At 39.5% G+C, this 21,315-nt stretch overlaps 1 non-coding gene across 1 annotated transcript; it reads right to left on the bottom strand.

Annotated features, from left to right (window-relative positions):
• Window positions 1–20,813: 20,813 nt before the first annotated feature.
• On the bottom strand, window positions 20,814–21,025 carry LOC113931701. The gene has a single exon (XR_003522841.1). It is a non-coding gene; the product is annotated as a small nucleolar RNA U3 (small nucleolar RNA).
• Between the last annotated feature and the right edge of the window lie 290 nt (window positions 21,026–21,315).

Below are 21,315 nucleotides of genomic sequence, written 5' to 3'. Positions count from 1 at the left end.
CCATCCTAATCTTCTCTACAGTAAAAAAAAAAATGATGAACACAGTAAAAAACATGCAAAAACTTACTTTGAAAAACGTCAGGTCCAAAATATAAAGAGCTCAGAAGGTCATCACTCTTACTTTCATACCACAAAAAAATGCTGACAAACTGAAAATCAACAACTATTCTTAGGTTCATCAGAGAATTGAGGTCACAGGGCAAATGACTGCCTCCAAAAATAGAGAGACAGGTGAATACAGAGAATCACAGCTTTTGAGAATAGAAGCCCACCACTGGAGCTAGAATTAGAATTGGAAATTTAGACTATAATTGACCAATTGCTGGAAACTCTGTGTGGATAAGCATAAGAGTTAAAAAATCCAGAGGGAAGGCCCAATCTTAGGGAGGCCTGGACACTTTCATGAGTTTTACCTACATGAGCCCCACTAAGTTCTCAGTGTAAAGACTGGAGAAAAAGTACCTCAGAATTGTGATGGTAGTGGAGGGGAACCATTTTGAAATATGTCCAGAATATTCTGTTCTCCTTAAAAAAAAAAAAAAAAAGCCTGCACTAAAGGTAATTTATTTTACCAGAGCCTAACCATCTTGGGTTTTACCAGAGCCTAGCCAATCTGGAGGAATGGAAATACCCAATCTCAGCCCCTTCTAGTTTTCCTGTCTCACCTAAGTTGGGAGATGTGGTAGAATGGAAAGCACTTGTTGAAGGTCAGCTCAGGAACACAGGTTCACTAAAAGACTGAGACCTAACCAGAGGAATAGAGAATCCTCCTCCAACACCATGCCACCACATTAGTAAGATTCCTTTATAATAACAAAATGACAATGGAAAGAACTATACATCTCAGACCTTATTTAAAAAGAACTCTCTAGGGGCGCCTGAGTGGCTCAGTCGTTAGGCGTCTGCCTTCGGCTCAGGTCATGATCCCAGGGTCCTGGGATCGAGCCCCACATAGGGCTCCCTGCTCAGCGGGAAGCCTGCTTCTCCCTCTCCCACTCCCCCTGCTTGTGTTCCCTCTCTCGCTGTGTCTCTCTCTTTCAAATAAATAAATAAATAAAATCTTAAAAAAAAAAAGAAAAAGAACTCTCTAGGAAAATCCAAAGACAACAGCGGTGGCAAAAACATGGGCACCAGTGGGAATTTCATATCTGACACAGCCACAGTAAATAGTAAACCCAGCCTAACTCCTAGCCAGATAAAAATAAATTTTCACACTAAATGCCAATTTACCTGAGTTCCTTTTACCCAGTATGTCATGTCTAGCTTCCAACCAGAGATTAGGAGGCATACTAAATGGCAAAAACAAAAGTATAAACAGACAGAAAAAAACATCAGAACCAGACTAAGATATGGCTGAGATTGTGAAATTACTGGAACAGAATTTAAAATAACTATATGGTAAGGGCTCTATTAGAAAAACTGGACAACATACAAGAACTGAGAGGTAATGTAAGCAGGGACATGGGAACTCTAAGACAAAATCAAAAGGAAATGCTAGAAATCAAAACACTATAACAGACATGAAGAATGCCCACGGGGCATCTGGGTAGCTCAGTTGGTTAAGTGTCTGACTTTTGATTTCAGCTTAGGTCACGATCTCAGGGTCAGGAGATCCGAGCCCCACACTGGGCTCCTTGCTGAGCGGAGAGTCTACTTGAGGTTCTCTCTCTCTCTCTCCTTCTGCCCCTCCTGCCTCAAATAAATAAATAAATGTGTAAAAAAAAAAAGAAATGAAGAATGCCTTTTATGGGCTTATCAGTAGGTAGGACATACAAGAGGAAAGAATCAGTGAGTGCAAAGATATGTAAATAGAAACATCTAAAACTGGAATGCAAAGAGAAAAAAGAATGAAAAGGAGATATAACATAATATCTAATAATTGTGGAACAATTACAAAAGTTGTAATATATTCTTTTGTTGTTGTTGTTGTCATTGTTGTTGTTGTTGTAATATATTCAAAATGGGAATACCAGAAAGAGATGACAAGGGAACAGAGGAAATCGTTGAACCAATAATGGCTGAGAATTTTCCAAAATTAATGACAGATAACAAACCACAGATCTAGGAAGCTCAGAAAACACCAATCAGGATAAATACCAAAAAAATCTATACCCAGGAAAATCATATTCAAATTACAGAAAATCAAAGAAAGACAAAAGATTTATAGAAGTCGGGGTTAAAAACACCTTATGTACAGAGGAATGAGGATAAGAATTACATCAGACTCTTCAGACACCATGCAAGCAAGAAGAGAGTGCACTGAAACATTTTAAGTGTTGAAAGAACAAAAAAATCACCAACTTAGAATTCTATATCTAGCAAATTTATCCTTCAAAAGTGTAGAAGATCGGGCGCCTGGGTGGCTCAGTTGGTTAAGTGACTGCCTTCGGCTCAGGTCATGATCCCAGAGTCCCAGGATCGAGTCCCGCATCGGGCTCCCTGCTCGGCGAGGAGCCTGCTTCTCCCTCTGACCCTCTCCCCTCTCATGTACTCTCTCTCTCTCATTCTCACTCTCTCAAATAAATAAATCTAAAAAATAAAATAAAATAAAATACTTTATAAAAAAAAAGTGTAGAAGATCAACAATAAAAAGGGGGAGATGAACCAGGAGAGACTACGGACTCTGAGAAAGAAACTGAGGGTTCTAGAGGAGAGGGGGGTGGGGGGATGGGTATTAAAGAGGGCACATTCTGCATGGAGCACTGGGTGTTATACGCAAACAATGAATCATGGAACACTACATCAAAAACTAATGATGTAATGTATAGTGATTAACATAACATAACAAAATAAAATTAAAAAAAAAACTATTTTTTAAAAAAGGCATTGAACAGCCATTTCTCCAGGGAGATACACAAATAGCCAAGCAGCATGTGAAAATAAGCTGAATATTGCTAATCGTTAGGGAAATGCAAATCAGAATCACAATGAGACGCTACTTCACACCCATTAGGATATTAGGAGGGTTATTGCTTGAAAAAAAAAGAAAAGATAATAACCAGTGTTACTGAGGATGTGGAGAAATTGGAACACTTATGCATTGCTGGTAGGAATATAAAATGGTACAGTATGGCAGTTCCATAAAAAATTAAACAGATTTACCATATGATCCAGCAATTCCACTTCCAGGTATATATCCAAAAGAACTGAAAACAGGAACTTGAACAGATATTTGTACACTTATGTTCACAGCAGCCCTCTTCACAATAGCCAAAAGGTGGAAACCACTCCAATGTCCATCAACAGATGAATGGATAAACAAAATGTGGCATATACATATAATGGAATATCAGTCAGCCTTAAAAGTGAGCAAATTCTGATATATGTTACAACATGGATGAGATGTGAAGACATGAGGACAAATATTGTATGATTCCACTTATATGAGATACCTAGAGTTGTCAAATTCATAGAGACAAAAAGTAGAATAGTGGTTTCCAGGGGCTGGGGGAGGAATGGGGAATTACTGTTTAATGGGTACAGAGTGTCAGTTTGGGATGACAAGAAAGTTCTGGAGATGGATAGTGGTAATGGTTGTACCACAATGTGGATGTAATTAATGTCACTGAACTGTACACTGATAAATAGTTAAAATGGTAAATTCAGCATGTATATCTCACAACAATAAAAAAATGAGACAAGGCATATATATATATATATATATATATACATATATATATATATATACACACACACACAAGGAAATATTTCTACATGCTTTGTTCTTTTTAAAGACTTTATTTATTTGAGAGAGAGAGAGAGAAAGAAAGAGCACAAGCTGGGGGAGGAGAAGCAGACTCCTCATTGAGTACAGAGCCTGATGTGGGGCTCGACCCCCAGACCCTGAGATCATGACCTGAGCTGAAGGCAGGTGCTTAACAACTGAGCCACCTAGGCACCCCTCTACATACTTTGTTGTAAAAAAACTAAAAGGTATGCATAAAATACTGTGGTAATCTTGAAAGCCTATAAAAATGTTTACAAAAATGTTTTCTTTCGTTATCTTCCACTTCTAAAGTTGTACCTTGATTAATCTGATTGTTTCCCATGTTTGTGTTAGCAACATACTTGTAAACCACTTCTACAGATGGCTAATCTTATCTCTTAGGTGACAAGTGTTATTAAAATTTCAATGATTAATTCTTTTTCCAAGCTTTTAGCTTCCAACATACTCATTATAGCACTAATCATTTCACCTGACAATATCTATTCGCTAATCAATTCCCAGTGAGAATTATAAGATATCTATGTGCAATAGCAAGAAAAAAAATTAGAATCCCTGAAACAGATGGTTAGTGATATGCTTTTACATCTAGAATGTATAGAAAATGAAAATGTGAGACTCCCTGGTGATTCCCAGAGGAAATAACAGTACCATAATCAGTGCACTGTGTGGCTTGTCAAATAAGTAAAATAGAAACCTGAGTGGGACCATTTGGAATCTGACAAAAGGAAGCCTTGCAGAAGTGGTGATGGGGGTTGACTATATGCACAGCCATTGCATATAGGAGAAAAGACTAGAAGAACATATACTAAAATATTAATATTGATTATCTCTGGGGAGTTGGGTTACCAGTTTTCATTTCTTTTCTTTTTTGTTTACCTCTATTTACTAAAAAATTTAAAATAAACATGACAACTGCTATAGTAGAAAAAAATCCAAGCAATAAAATTTATCAAGGATGTCACCAAAATGGCAATGTAGGAGATCCTGGCCTCTGTCCCCCAACAAAGATAAACAATTAAACAGCTATTTGTTAACAAAAAAAGCTCTAGGAGAGCTCTGGAATCCACTTAAACTTTAGCAACACAGTGGAACAAAAAACTTGAGAATAATCATCCAAGAAGGGAAAAAAGACTGCTTCATTTTGCCTGTATCAGCCCATCCCTCAAGCCAGCATTGCTCAGCACAAAGAAAGAACTTCCTGGCTAGAAAGAGTCCCCCTCTTTCTAGCTGGGGTGAGTGATGAGTTTGCCCAGCCTTTTGGGCACTGCACCAAGGTTCTACTTCAGCTTCACTCCACCCATACCGGCAAAGCTGATACATAAAGAGATGGCTAGGAACAAGGAAGAAAAGCTGAGGCTACCTAAGCAGTCACACAGTGGAAATAATCGTGGTTCACAATGACCTGCTTTGCAGAAAAACACAAGAGATTTCACCACTGAAGAAACTAACAGCCAACAGAGCTGCTGTCGACTGCCTACAAATGTCACCATCTTTCATCCCACAGGTATTCATACTCACTGACACGAGCTGCCTAAGTCCTTCCCTACTTCCCTTTCCCACCAAAGCCCAGGAACCATGCAGGCAGCCAGCCCAGGCCTCTGCAGCTATATAAGTGCAAGACACCAGCCAAGACCCCCCACAGCTGACCCTCACTGCCATGTGTACACTCGGGTCTAGTCCCTCCAGCTGTGCACTTGCACACTGCCAGCCTGACGTCTATCACTGACCTGGGAAAGACTATGCAGTCATGAGAAAGCCAGGACCCCTGCAGTTGCCAGTGAGCCCATAATTGGCCCCAGCCTTTGTTGTGTGCCCTGGCCTCCACCACTACATGTGTGTCTGCATCTGGCCCCTGGCCACTACAAAGGCACCTGCAGCTGACTTCCCTAACTAAATGTACACAACCACTGGTTCCAGCCACCACCAGTGCTGACACATGTCCTGGTCCCTAGCCATGGTAACAGAAGATGCTGCTGAGGACCTGATACCCCTTGCAGCCACTGTGGATCCCCCACAGTGATCACCAAGGATCACAGAACTGTCCATGCTGTGGAACCCAGTGGCCTGAGCCAAAGAGACATCACACTCCCCCCCGGATCCAGTGCCATCACATGCCCCTGCACTTGGTGCCCTACACCACTAGACCTGGAGTCACAGCATGCTCAAGTGAGGACCCATCCCCAGGTGAAAGGATTCCTTTACTAAAGGCAGTCCATAATGTCTATAAGGGGTGACTGCTTCTTTAAATGTGCAGGTACCTACACAAGGCTACAGGGATCACAAAGAAAACAGGAAAGCATGATTTCACCAAAGGAATACAGTAAATCTCCAGTGACTAGCCCCAAAGAAATGCAGATACAGGAATTATCCAACAAAGAATTCCAAGAATTGTTCTCAAGATGCTCAGAGAGTTACAAGAGAACACAGATAAACAATTTAACAATATCAGAAACCAGGGGCACCTGGATGGTGCAGTCAGTTGGCTTCTGACTCATGGTTTCAGCTCAGGTCATGATCTCAGGGTTATGGGGTTAGGCCATCATTGGGCTCTGTGCTCAGCACGGAGTCTGCCTGAGATTCTCTGCCTCTGCCCCTACCCACACTCACATGCTCTCTCTCTCTCAAATAAATAAATAAAATCTTTTAAAAAAGCAATATCAGAAAACATTACAAGAACAAAGTGAGAAATTCAACAAAAATAAAGAAAATATTTAAAAACCCAGGGCGCCTGGCTGGCTCAGATGGTTAAGCGTCTGCCTTTGGCTCAGGTCATGATCCCAGGGTCCTGGGATCGAGTTCTGCGTCAGGCTCCCTGCTCCTTGGGAGCCTGCTTCTCTCTCTTCCTCTCTCTCTCTCTCTCTCTCTCTGTCTTTCATGAATAAATAAATAAAATCTTTTTTAAAAAAAAAGAACTATTTAAAAAAAATAAAAAATAAAAACCCAGAAATTTTGGGGTCCCTCCTGGCTCAGTCAGTAGAGCATGTGACTCTGAATCTCGAGGTTGTGAGTTCGAGCTCCATGTTGGGTGTAGAGATTACTTTAAAAAAATTTTTTTAAAGATGTATTTATTTATTTTAGAGAAAGAGAGCATTCAAGCAGGAAGAGGGGCAGAAGGAGAGGGAGAGAATCCTCAAGCACATTCCCCACTGAGTGTGGAGCCTGACATGGGGCTCAATCCCAGGTCCCTGAGATCATGACCCGAGCCAAAATCAAGAGCTGGATGCTTAAATGACTGAGCCACCCAGGTGCCCTAAATAAAAAAAAAAGTAAAAACAAAACAAAACAGAAATTTTGGAGCTAAAGAATAACTGAACTGAAGAACTTAATAGAGAGCTTCAATATCAGATTTGAACAAACAGAAGAAAGAATCAATGAGATAGAAGACAGATCAAGTCAAAGTATCCAATCAGAGGAGCAAAAAAGAAAAGTTTCAAAATGAATAAAGAAAGGCTACAGGAGTTATGGAACACAATCAAGGGAAATAATGCATGCATCATTGGAGTCCCAGGAGGAAAACAGAGGGAGAAAGGGGTGGAAAACTTATTTGGCTGGGGCACCTGGGTGGCTCAGTTGTTAAGCATCTACCTTCAGCTCAGCTCATGGTCCCAGGGTCCTGGGATTGAGCCCCGCATCGGGCTCTCTGTTTGGTGGGAGGCCTGCTTCTCCTTTTCCCAATCCCCCTGCTTGTGTTCCCTCTCTCACTGTCTCTCTCTGTCAAATAAATAAATAAAATCTTAAAATAAAATAAAATAAACAATTAGAAAAAAAAAAAAAGGAAAGAATGGCTGATTACTTCCCAAACCTGGGGAGACTTTTGGACATCCAAGTTCATGAAGTTAATTGGTCATACCAAATTTCAATTCAAAATGATCTTCTCCAAGAAACATAACAAAACTGTCTAAAATCAAGAAAAAGAGAGAATTTTAAAAGCAGCTAGAGAAAAATAACTTCTCATACAAAGGAAACCCCATAAGGCTATCAGTGGGTTTCTTAACAGAGACCTTACAGGCCAGGAGAGAATGGAATATTTTGGAATTGCTGAAAGAAAGAAACTGCACACCAAGAATACTTACTGAGCAAAGTTATCCTTCAGAAATGAAGGCAAGATAAAGACTTCCTCTAATAAATAAAAGTTGAGGGACTTCATCACCACTAAATGTGACTTGCAAAAAATGCTGTGGGGCGCCTGGCTGGCTCAGTCATTAAGCGTCTGCCTTCGACTTGGGCCATGATCCCAGGGTCCTGGGATCCAGCCCCGTATCAGGCTCCTTGCTCAGCAGGAAGTCTGCTTCTCCCTCTCGCACTCCCCCTGCTTGTGTTCCCTCTCTTGCTGTGTCTCTCTCTGTCAAATAAATAAATAAAAATCTTTAAAAAAATGCTGAAAAGAGGGGCGCTTAGGTGGCTCAGTTGGTTAAGCGTCTGCCTTTGGCTCAGGTCATGATCCCAGAGTCCTGGGCTTGAGCCCCACGCTGGGCTCTCTGCTCAGCAGGGGCCTGCTTTTCCCTCTCCCTCTGCCATTCCCCCAACTTGTGCTCTCTGGCTCTATCTCTTTATCAAATAAATAAATACAAATCTTTACAAAAAAGTTTAAAAAACGAATACAGAAAATTTGTTTTAAAAAAACAACGCTGAGGGGTGCCTGGGTGGCTCAGTCAGTTAAGCATCTACCTTCAGCTAAGATCATGATCCCGGGGTCCAGGGATTCAGCCCCGCATTGGGCTCCCTGCTCAGAGAGGAGTCTGCTTCTCCCTCTCTCTGCTCCACCCCCACTCGTGCTCTCTCTTGCTATCTCTCTCTCAAATAAATAAATAAAATCTTTAAATAATTTTTAAAAATCCTGAAAGGAGTTCTTCAAGCTGAAACAAAAGGATGTTAATTAGTAATATGGAAACATAAAAAATATAACACACTAGTAAAAGTAAGCATATAGACAGATTCAGAATACTCTAATACTATAATATGGTGATGTGTTAACTACTTAACTCTAGTATAAAGGTTAAAGGACAAAAAGTATTAAAAAGCACTATAGCTTCAACAATTTGTTAATGGATGTACAGCATAAAATATATAAATGGTGACATCATAAACATAAAAGGAGGGAAGTAAAAGGATAGAGTTTTTTTATGCAAAGTTTTTGTATATGGTACATTGTTATCAGCATAAAATAGACTGTGTGTGTGTGTGTGTGTGTGTATTTTTTTTATGTAAGTTCCATGGTAAACATGAAGCAAAACTTACAATACATTCACAAAGATAAAGAGAAGGGGATCAAAGCATATTACTATGGAAAATCATCAATTCACAAAGGAAGGCAGAAAGAGGAGAAGAAAGGAAAAAGGGAACTAGAAAACAATAAGGTGGCATTAGTAAATCCTTACCTATTACTAATTACACTAAATGTAAATGGATTAAATATCCAATCAAAAGACATAGAGTGGCTAGATGGATTAAAAAAACAAGACCCAACTACAGTTACCTAAAAGTCACTCACCTCAGCTTGAAGGACACACATAGGCTCATAGTGAAGGGATAGAAAAAGATATACAATGCAAAGAGAAGCCAAAAGAGAGCAAGGGAAACTATACTTATATCAGAAAACAGACTTAATGGGGTGCCTGGGTGGCTCAGTCAGTTGAGTATCTGACTCTTGATTTCCACTTGGGTCATGATCTCAGGGTCGTGAGATCAAGCCCCATGTCAGGCTCTGCGCTGGGTGTGGAGCCTGCTTGGGATTCTCTCTCTCTGCCCCTCCCCCCGCTCTCTCCCTCTCTAAAAAAAAGAAAGAAAATAGACTTAAAGCCAAAAACAGTAACAAGAGACAAATATGGTTATTTTATGATGAGGGGGTCAATATATCAGCAAGATAAAACAATAGTAAATGTATATGCACCAAACCTCAAAGCACCTAAATACATTAAGCAAATACTAACAGATCTAAAGAGAGAAATAGACAAAAATAGTAGTAGGAGACTTCAGTATCACATCATCAACAATGGATAGATCATAAAGACAGAAAATCAACAAGAAAATGCTGGGCTTACAGCTACTTTAGACCAAGTGGACCTAACAGACACATACAAAACATTCCATCCAAAAGCAGCAGAACACACATTCTTCTCAAGTGCACATGGAACATTCTCTAAGACAGATCATATGATAGGTCACAAAGCAAGTCTTAGCAAATTTAAGAAGACTGAAATCATACCAAGTATCTTTTCTGACCACAATGGTATGAAACAAGAAACCAGTAACAGGAAGAAAGCTGAAAAATTCACAAATATGTGGAAATCAAACAGAACACTGTGGAACAATAGATGGTTCAAAGAAAAAAAAAAAGTGATCAAGAAATATCTTGAAAAAAAATGGAAGCACAACATATCAAAACCTATGGAATACTACAACCTATGGACTTCTAGGAGAGACGTTTATAGAAATAAATGCCTACACTAAGAACAAAGTGAGATCTCAAATAAACCACCTAACTTTACACCTCAAGGACCTAGGGAAAAAAAGAATAAGCCCAAAGTTAGCAGAAGGAAGAAAATAACAAAGAGCAGAAAGAAATGAAAGAGAGACCAGAAAACAGTAGAAAAGATAAATAAAATCAAGAGCTGGTTTTTTAAAAAGATAAAATTGACAGACTTTAGCTACACCAACTCAAAAAAAAAAAAAGGAAGACGACTTAAAATCAGAAATGAAAGAGGAGAAATTTTAAGAGATACTACATAAGGGGTGCCTGAGTGGCTCAGTAGGTTAAGCATCTGCCTTTGGCTCAGGTCATGACCCTGGAGTCCCAGGATCGAGTCCCACATTGGGATCCCAGCTCAGCAGGGAGTCTGCTTCTCCCTCTGACCCTCCCCAATTTCATGCTCTCTCTCTCTTTCTTTCTCAAATAAATAAATAAATAAAAATCTTTTTTAAAAAAAGAAATACTACATAAATACAAAAAGACTATGACAGACTACAATGAACAATTATATGCCAACAAACTGGACAAGCTAGAAGAAATGGGTAAATTCTAAAAACATACAACTTACCAAGACTGAATATGAACAGACCAATAACAAGTAAGGAGATTGAATCAATATCAAAAACCTCACGGGATGCCTGGGTAGCTCAGTCAGTTAAATGTGTGCCTTTGGCTCAGGTCATGATCCCAGGGTCCTGGGATCGAGTCCTGCATCGGGCTCCCTGCTCAGCAGGGAGCCTGCCTCTCCCTCTGCCTGCCGTTCTCCCTGTTGTGCTCTCTCTGACAAATAAATAAAATCTTAAAAAAAAAGAAATATTTAACAGACATATTATATGAAATGTTTGTGTTAAAAAGTTGGCTTTGCATATATGGTTTCATTTTTTTATTTTTACTTTTTAATTCCAGTATAATTAACATACAGTGTTATATTAGTTTCAGGTGTACAATATAGTGATTCAACAATTCTATATATTACTGAGTGGCATATTTGATGTTTTATATATTTGTTGGTAAATTTGTTCTGGTAAAATGTTACCTTTGTAATCAATTTGAAATATTTGAGCAATTTAAATTTTTTATTTTAAGGTGAATTCTTACTAAAATATTCTTTTTTTTTAAAGTTTATTTATTTATTTTTAGTAATTCCTACACCCAACACGGGGCTCAAACTCACCACCTCGAGATCAAGAGTCACATGCTCTTCTGACTGAGCCAGCCAGATGCCCCTAAATTATTCTTTTTTTAATCCAGCTTTATTGAAGCATGACAAATAAAATTGTGTATATTTAAAGTGTACAACATGATGATTTGATATATGTATACTTTGTGAAATGATTAGCACAATGAGGTTATTTAATGTATCTATCACTTCATATAGCTACCTTTTCTTTTTTGGTGTGGTGAAAAGGCTTAAGATCTACTCTCTTAGCAAATTTCTTTTTTTTTTTTAAGATTTTATTTATTTATTTGACAGAGACACACAGCGAGAGAGGGAACACAAGCAGGGGGAGTGGGAGAGGGAGAAGCAGGCTTCCCGTGGAGCAGGGAGCCCGATGCGGGGCTCGATCCCAGGACGCTGGGATCATGACCTGAGCTGAAGGCAGACGCCTAATGACTGAGCCACCCAGGCGCCCCTCTCTTAGCAAATTTCTAGTATACAATACAGTATTATTAACTATAGTCACGATGCTATATGTTAGATCCCCAGAACTTACTCATTTTATAACTGAATGCTGGTACCCTTTGATGAACATCTCCCCATCTCTCCCACCTCTCAGATGCTGGTAACCACCATTCTACTCTCTGTTTCTAGGAGTTCAATTTTTTTTTTTTATTCTACATATAAGTGAGATACAGTATTTGTCTTTCTCTATCTGGCTTATACTTAGCATAATGTTGCAAATGGCAGGATTTCCTTCCTTCTTGTGGCTGAATATTTCATTGTATATCTATACCACATATCCTTTATCCATCAGATCTGTTGATGGATACTTAGATTATTTCTACATCCTGGCGTCTGTGACTAATGCTACAATGAACATGGAAGTGCACATATCTCTTTGAGATCCTGATTTCATTTCCTTTGGCTATATACCCAGGAGTGGGATTGCTGGATCATATCACAGTTCTATTTTTAATTTTTTGAAGAACCTTCATACTGTTTTCCATAATAGCTTACATTCCCACCAACAGTGTACAAGACTTCCCTTTACTTCACATCCTCTCTACGCTTGCTATCTCTTGTCTTTTTGATACAAGTCAAGAGCACTACTTTTTTTTTTAAAGTTTACTTATTTAAGTAATCTCTACACCCAACATGGGGCTCAAACTCAGGACCCCAAGATCAAGAGTCACATGTTCTTCTGACTGAGCCAGCCAGGCTCCCTGAGAGTACTTCTCGAATTAACTTTCTCTTTCAGCAGCCCAATCTACTGACACCTTCTCTTCAAACTATTAATGTTCTCAAGCCTTTGCTCATCTTAAAAATAAGTATTCTGCCAATGATGTTTTCTTGTCTAGCTATCACTTGCTTTTCCTATTGCCCTTTCCCTTTGCCAATGTCTTCAAAGACTAGTTTGCACTTCTGCACCTCACAGTCACTTTTTTTAAATTGGGAAATATTTTAAGCAAACTAAAAATAATAATATAGTGGGGCACCTGGGTGGCTTAGTCAGTTAAGTGTCTGACTCTTATTTCAGCTCAGGTCATGATTTCAGGGCCAGTGGGGAGTCTGCTTGAGATTCTCTCTCTCCTTCTCCCTTTGCCCCTCCACCCCACTCTCTCTCTCTCTAAAATAATTTCTTTCCTATTTTTTAAAGAAGTAAAACATTACTGTTATAGTTTAAGTATCACGTGTAGCTATCACTTCCCTATTTCTCTTCCTACCTCTCCAGAGGTAACCACTATTCAGATTTCGGTATTTCTTATTTTCACACGTTTTGTTATTGATACTATATATGTATATATCCCTAAAAAATATGTAGTCATGGGAGATGTGTAATCAATAACCACCAATGAATCCCCCAACCTGAATCCATACCCTTGGGTAGTCTCCTCCCACACTGACTCTGGATTTGGCCATGTGATTCACTTTGGCCAATGGGATAATTACAAATGCGATACACGCAGAAGCTTGAAAGGCATTTGTACATTGAAGCTTGCCATCATATGAAGAGGTACAAACTTTCTAGAGAGGCCACACGGAAGAAAATCTAGGCACCCTGGCTGGAAGCCTGCCAAATGCCAGGCGTGAGTGAGGTAATCTTAAATCATCTGGCCCCCACCAACCTGACTGCCACAGCATGAGTGAGCCTAGGCAAGACCAACAGAAGAAATGCCCAGCTAAGTTTAGCCCAAACTGTCTACAGAATTGTGTGTGTGTGTGTGTGTGTGTGTGTGTTTTTAAAGATTTTATTTATTTATTTGGCAGAGAGAGACACAGCGAGAGAGGGAACACAAGCAGGGGGAATGGGAGAGGGAGAAGCATGTTTCCCACTGACCAGGGAGCCCAATGTGGGGCTTGATCCCAGGACCCTGGGATTATGACATGAGCTGAAGGCAGACACTTAATGACTGAGCCACCCAGGCGCCCCGTCTACAGAATTTTGAGCAAATACAATGAATGTTGTTTTAAGTAACTCATTTTGGAGTGGTTTAGCTCTATGTCAATGGTATCATATGAATATATGGCATATCACAAGCACATGTCACAGTTTACTTTTTTGCTTCTTCATAATGTGATTTTTCCTTGTTTACATGTATAGTTGTAGTTCAATCATTTTAAACGAACTTTCATAAAGAATTCCTTCATATGACTAAACCACGATTTTACTAATGAACATTTGTGCTTCTAGTTTTTTACTACTATGAGCAACATCGTACTGAACATTCTTGTATGAGTCCTTTTGTACTAGGAGTGGAATTACATGGTTGAAAAGTGAGGACATCTTTAACTTTACTATATAGTGTCATGTTGCTTTCCAGAGAGGTTGTACAGGTCCTCAATCCCTTATCTATAACTTTGAAATCCAAACATCTCTGAAAACGGGAAGAATTTTTCGTAAGTTTGGCCTTTTCACTTTGTTTATGGTGTTTTGGCATTTTCTGTTATTTAAAAGTTTTCTTTTTCAAAGAATTTATTTATTTGAGAGAGAGAACACGAGAGAGCACAAGCAGGGGGAGCAGCAGAGGGAGAGGGAGAAGCAGGCTCTCCACTGAGTGGGGAGCCCAAAGCAGGGCTTGATCCCAGGACCCTGGGATCCTGACCTGAGCCGAAGGCAGACGCTTAACCAACTAAGCCACCCCATTACTTAAAAGTTTTTCATTTTAATGTAGTCAAAGCTATTAATCACTTTCTTTACGGTTGTACTTTATCTTACTACTCAACCCACTATAAACTGGCTTCTGAACCATAGCACTCCAATAAAACTGCTCAATAAGGTCACCAACTATCTCTTAAAAGCCAAATCTCACGGACATGTTCTAGTAAGGGTCAACAACTAGTTGACCTCTGTAGCATTTGATATTATTCATTCTCCTACCTTAGAAATTTTACCTCCCTTAGTTTCTTCGGCACTACTATATTCTTGTCTCTCTGAATCTCTCTCTCAACCAGCAGTCTGTACACCATTAGTGGGATATGGCAGTGTGCAGTGGGATTCGGAGTTTTAATAAAAATTACCAAGAACCCATGCTCCCTTATGTCCATCTGTGTCATCGTGATATGTATAGTAGGTATGATATATCATTAAAAACTTACTGTGCAAAAATGTTAATGAGTAATTTGCAAATGGATTCTATACAAGAATGATGTGACATTCGTGCCAGTGAATTTAGAAGATTAAATCATGTATCTGCTTCCCCCTATACTATTATGTTTTTTTCTTTTTTCCAAGTCCCTATTTGTTCCTCAGACTAGCATATAGTTAGATGCTGATTAAGGGGTATCTTCTCAAGAAGGTAAATTTAGTCAGAGCATTCACAATACCAGCATGAAATAAAGTTCAATAGTATTGTTTGTTTTTAAAGATTTTATTTATTTATTTGAGAGAAAGAGGGAGCACAAGCAGGGGGAGCAGCAGGCAGAGGGAGAGAAGAAGCAGGCTCTCTGCTGAGCAGGGAGACTGATGTGGGGCTTGATCCCAGGACCCTGGGATCATGACCCGAGCCGAAGGCAGACACCTAACCGACTGAGCCACACAGGTGCCCCAAATTCAGTATTGTTGTGCAATGTTTTGCATCTCCCACAATAATAATTATTCTAAGCAAAGATCATCAATGAATGTTAAAACTAGTGGGTGAAAATTTGATGAAAAACAAGATATTTTCAAAAATATCCCTCTATAAATTACTTGTCTTTTTTTTAATGAAGGTTTTATTTATTTATTTGTCAGAGAGAAAGAGAGCACGAGCAGGGGGAATGGCAGGCAGAGGGAGAAGCAGGCTACTGCTGAGCAAGGAGCACAATGCGGGACTCAAGCCCAGGACCCTGGGATCATGATCCGAGCTGAAGGCAGAAGCTTAACTGACTGAGCCACCCAGGCGTCCCTATAAATTACTTGTTTATTGCAAAGGGAAGAATAGTAACTTTACAGTGGAGAAACCTGGTAGATTTTAACCACCTGATCAAAGCTAACATCACCAGGAATGGCACAAACAGGTATCATGTGCCTCCTGATATTATACACTGAGAAGGCCACAAATTACTTCTCTGGTATTCCTGTCCAAGATGCATAACTTGACTCTCACAATGTGGAAATATCAGATAAATCCAAAATGAGGGGAATTCTACAAAATAACTAGTCTGTACTAAAAACAATACCAATGTCATGAATAACAAAGACTGAGAAACTGCTCCAGATTAAAAGAAACTCAATGTGATGGTTCCTTAAAAAGGTAAACATAAAATGACCATATGACCCAGCAATTTCCCTCCTAGGTATATACCCAAAAGAACTGAAGACAGGTGCTCAAAGAAAACCTTTAACAGATATGTTCATAGCAGCACTATTCACAGGAGCTAAAAGGTGGAAACAGTCCAAATGTCCATCAGTGAATAAATGGGTAAACAAAATGTGGTGTGTCCAAACAATGGGTTATTATTCAACTATACAAAGAAACGAAGTACTGATACATGCTACAATGTGGACGAACCTTGAAAACATCATGCTCAGTGAAAGAAGCCAGACACAAAAGGTCACATATTGTATGATTCCGTTTGTATGAAAGTCCAAAATAGACAAACCAACACAGACAGAAAACAGATTGGTTGTTACCAGAGGCTGGGTGTTGGGGGGCAGGAGGAGAGAGGCAGATGGGGAGACATTGCTTAATGTATATGGAATTTTATTTTGTGGCAATGAAAATGTTTTGGAATTTGATAGAGGTAGCAGTTGTATAACATTATAAATGTACTAAATTCCAATTGGTCATTCCCTTTAAAACAGTGTTATGTGAATTTTACCTGAATTTGGGGTTTTTTGTTTTTGTGGGGGTTTTTTTTGTTTTTTAAAGTTTACTTGTTTTTTTGTTGTTGTTGTTGTTTGTTTGTTTAGTAATCTCTACACCCAGTGTGGGGCTCGAACTCATGACCCCAAGATCAAGAGTTGCATGCTTTTACGACTGAGCCAGCCAGATGCCCTGAATTTTACTTTAATTTTGAAAAAATAAGCTAAAAGAGACGTGACAACTCAATGCAACTTGTTATCCTGGATTAGATCCTGGGCTAGATTTTTTCTTTTTCTATAAAGGACCTTAGTGGGACAATGGGTAAAATTTGAATAAAGTCTGTAGGTTAGATAGTAGCATTGTGTTGATATTAATTTCCTGATTTTGATCATTGTACTAGAGTTATATAAGAGAATGTCTTTTTTTTTTTTTAGGAAAATCGCTGTGAAATATTCAGGGGTAGGGGGCATTATGTCTGCAATTTGTGTGAATTAGAAAAAATTGGAGGGAGAGAAGAGAGGAAGAAGAGGAGTGAGAAGGGGGAATGATAAAGCAAATGTGCTTAAATATTTACATCTGGGGAATCTCGGTGAAACGTATAAGGTATTATTATTTTTTATTTAATTTATCTATTTGTCAGAGAGAGGGAACACAAGCAGGGGGAGCGGCAGGCAGAGGGAGAAGCAGGCTTCCCACTGAGCAGGGAGCCCGATGTGGGACTTGGTCCCAGGACCCCGGGATCATGACCTGAGCTGAAGGCAGATGCTTAACCAACTGAGCCACCCAGGCGTTCCACACATAAGGTATTATATACACTATTTTTATGACTTTTCTATAAGTCTTAATTATTTCAAAATACAAAGTTTTTCATTATGTCAAAGAGATATCTGTAACCTCATGTTCATGGCAGCATTATTTACAATAGCCAAGACATGGAAACAATGGATAAAGAAAATGTGATACACATACACACACACACACACACACACACACACACACACACACACACGAATACTATTCAGCCATAGAAAAACACAAGGAAATCCTGCCATTTGTAACAACATGGATGGACCGGGCGCCTGGGTGGCTCAGTTGGTTAAGCGACTGCCTTCGGCTCAGGTCATGATCCTGGAGTCCTGGGATCGAGTCCCACATCGGGCTCCCTGCTCAGCGGGGAGTCTGCTTCTCCCTCTGACCCTCCCCTCCCTCATGCTCTCTCTCTCTCTCTCTCTCATTCTCTCTCTCAAATAAATAAATAAATAAAATCTTTAAAAAAAAAAAAAACAACATGGATGGACCTTGAGGGCACTATGTTAAGTGAAGTAAGTCAGTCTGAGAAAGACAAATACTATATGATCGTACTTATATGTGCAATCTAACAAAACAAAACAAAACAAAAAATCAAACTCATAGGAAGAAAGAGCAGATTTGTGGTTACCACAGGTGGGGGAGCTGGAGGGAGGTGGTCAAAAGTATAAATTTCCAGTTATAAGATAAATAAGTAGTAGGGATATAAGGTACAACATGATGACTACCGTTAACACTGCTGTGTGGTATATTTGAAATTAAGAGAGTAAATCCTAAGAGTTCTTGAAAATAACCCATATTTTTCTCTTCTTTTTGTATTTATAGGAGAGGATGGATGTTAACTAAAATTAGTGTGGTAATAATTTCACAATACAGGCAAAGTCAAATCATTATGCTGCACACCTTAAACTTATACAGTGCTGTATGTCAATTCTATCTCAATAAAACTAGAATATAAATAAAGTTTGTTTTCTTTAAAAAATCTTACTGTGGGTGCCTGGGTGGCTCAGTTGGTTAAGAAATCTTACTGTAAGTCACCTCAGTGGGGGAGGGGCGAGCATACAGTGAGCTTCTGGAGTGTTAGTAATATTTTATTTGGGCTCTGAGTAGTGGTTATACGGGCATTCATTTTATTTTATTATTTTTATGGGCATTCATTTTATAATTATTTGTTAAACTGTAAATAAACACTGTATGAATGTTCTCTATGTATATTTCACAATTTGAAAAGTAAAAGAAATGAATAAATATCCTTAACCTAAAAATGAAACGGTAACAGAATGCTGTAAACATATACTTATCTTTCAAAGAGAGGTCCCTGCTTCTTACATACCAGGTTCTTTTATTTTTCATTTGAGAGAGAGAGGGAAGAGGAAGGGAGGGAGAGCACAGAGGGAGAGGGAGAAGCAGACATTGCACTAAGCAGAGAGCCTGACTGGGGTTGGGGCTCGATCCCAGGACCCTGAGATCAGGACCTGAGCTGAAGGCAGACGCTTAACCGACTGAGCCACCCAGGCGCCCCTATACCCAGGTTCTTTTATGATGATTGGTAGGACATAAGATACTGAGAAGCACTGCCCTGAAAGACTGGGTGGTGATGGATATTGTGCTTCCCTAGCCTTTCTCCTACTTTACTGACCAATCCTTCTTTTATCTTTCCATTTCCTCTGCCTCACCTCCCCCTTAAATGTCTGTGTTCTTCTAGGTCTTATCCTCAGTCCTCTTCTGGTCTCATTATCCAAATTCTCATCAAATGACTGTATCAATTTCCAAGGCTTCAACTAACAGCTATGAACTGACAAATTCCAACTCTCATAAATTTTAAACCCATATATCCAAGTATCTAGTATACATCTCTATTTTGATATCCCACAGGCTCTCAAATTCAATGTATACAAAAGTGATTTTTTAAAAAGATTTTATTTATTTATTTGTCAGAGAGAGAGAGGCAGGCAGAGGGAGAAGCAAGCTTCCCATGTAGCAAGGAGCCCAATGCGGGACTTGTTCCCAGGACCCTGGGATCATGACCTGAGCTGGAGGCAGATGCTTAACCGACTGAGCCACCCAGGTGTCCCTACAAAAGTGATTTTATCGTCTTCCCCATCCCCCACAAATCTCAAATCTTGTCCTCCCAAATTCCTTGTTCAGTGAATGGTTCTCAAGTCTGGAGAAGAGAATTCACCCTTTCCATGTCTTGACTTGATCCTGAATGTCTCTCAAATCTTCCTCCATCTTCTATACTTTGATAATAAAAATTTTTAAATGCTTAAAAATGTTTTTAAAATATTTTTTTTAATCTGCTCCCATCTCCCTATCATCATTACCATTGTGTAGATTTAAGCTCTGAGATTTTTTACCTGAATTATTCTAGTAGCTACTTAACTGGTCTTCATGCTTCCAGTTTTGTCTCCTCTACCAATGCAGCTTTCACATGGCCACAAGATTAAATTTTCTTTTTTTTTTAAGATTTTATTTATTTATTTGACAGAGACACAGCAAGAGAGGGAATACAAGCAGGCAGTGGGAGAGGGAGAAGCAGGCCTCCCGCCGAGCAGGGAGCCCAATGCGGGGCTCGATCCCAGGACTCTGGGATCATGACCTGAGCCGAAGGCAGATGCCCAACAACAGAGCCACCCAGGGGCCCCAAGATTAAATTTTCTAAAGTGAAAACTTGACCATGACTACTCTGCTTAGTCCTTCAGTGGCTTCTCACAGCTTCAGAATAAAATCCAAATACCTTGGCACCTTGGCATAACACGACCTACAATACTCTTCCTATTCTAGTCCCTGACTCTCCACAGACTCATTTCTTTTTTTTTTTAAGATTTTATTTATTTATATGACAGAGAGAGACACAGAAAGAGAGGGAACACAGGCAGAGGGAGTGGGAGAGGGAGAAGCAGGCTTCCCGCCGAGCAGGGAGCCCGATGCGGGGCTCAATCCCAAGACCCTAGGATCATGACCTGAGCCAAAGGCAGACGCTTAACAGACTGAGCCACTCAGGCTCCCCTATCCTAAGTGCTTTATATGGACTTGTTCATTTAATTCTCACAACAACCTTAAATGAGGTAGGTAGTAGTATACTAATATTTATGAAGTAGGCAGAGAATGAGGAGACAGTGAAAGAGATTGAGTTCATGTTCATTAAATATAATGAATTTTGTTCTTGTGAATTTATATACCCATCAGCTTGGGAACATACTTATTCGGGTTCTTTATGCCCAGTGCTAATGCCAGGTACTTTGGGAGCTATCTGTAGTGTCAGATAACTTATGTGCTCAAGGTTACAGGAATTGAAAAAGGCATCACTGAAGAGGTGGGACGAGGGTGGGGTTTTTTTTCTTTATTTTTTTTATAAATTTACATTCAGACAGTATCCCTTCCCTCTAACTCCTCCAAAAGAGAAGAAGAATGATCATCAATGACAAAGGGCAGCTGCAAAGACAGCTTCCAAAGTCGGCTTCATGCTCAGGAAGGGATACTGTACCTCCTCCTCATGGTTCCAGGTACTCTACATGTTCAGAGAAACTTCTCTAGTAACAAACTATAGAAATGATCCCTGAAAGTATAGTCTTCTAGGGTGGGTTATTAAGCAAGAGAGGGTTTAAATACAGAAAGAGGTGATGGGAGGACCTTCTAAGAAGAGGAAACAGTATGAAGAAAGGTATGGAGACGGGAATGTGCCTGGTGTGATCCAGGAAGAGCGAGGAGGAAATTGGTGTAACAGTATTGGCAGTTACAAGTGTGAGAGTAACAGGAAATAAGGTAGTATCATGTTGGTAAAAGGAGAGCAGACAATAGAAAACTCAAAATTAAACTGAAGAGTTTTCACCTGATGTAGCTAGATAGCTGTTGAATTTCCTTA

The sequence above is a fragment of the Zalophus californianus genome, chromosome X (genome assembly GCF_009762305.2).
Source record: "Zalophus californianus isolate mZalCal1 chromosome X, mZalCal1.pri.v2, whole genome shotgun sequence".
Taxonomy (NCBI): Eukaryota; Metazoa; Chordata; class Mammalia; order Carnivora; family Otariidae; genus Zalophus; species Zalophus californianus.
The sequence above is the reverse complement of the archived record's forward strand: the minus strand, read 5'-3'. Positions and strand labels throughout refer to the sequence as shown.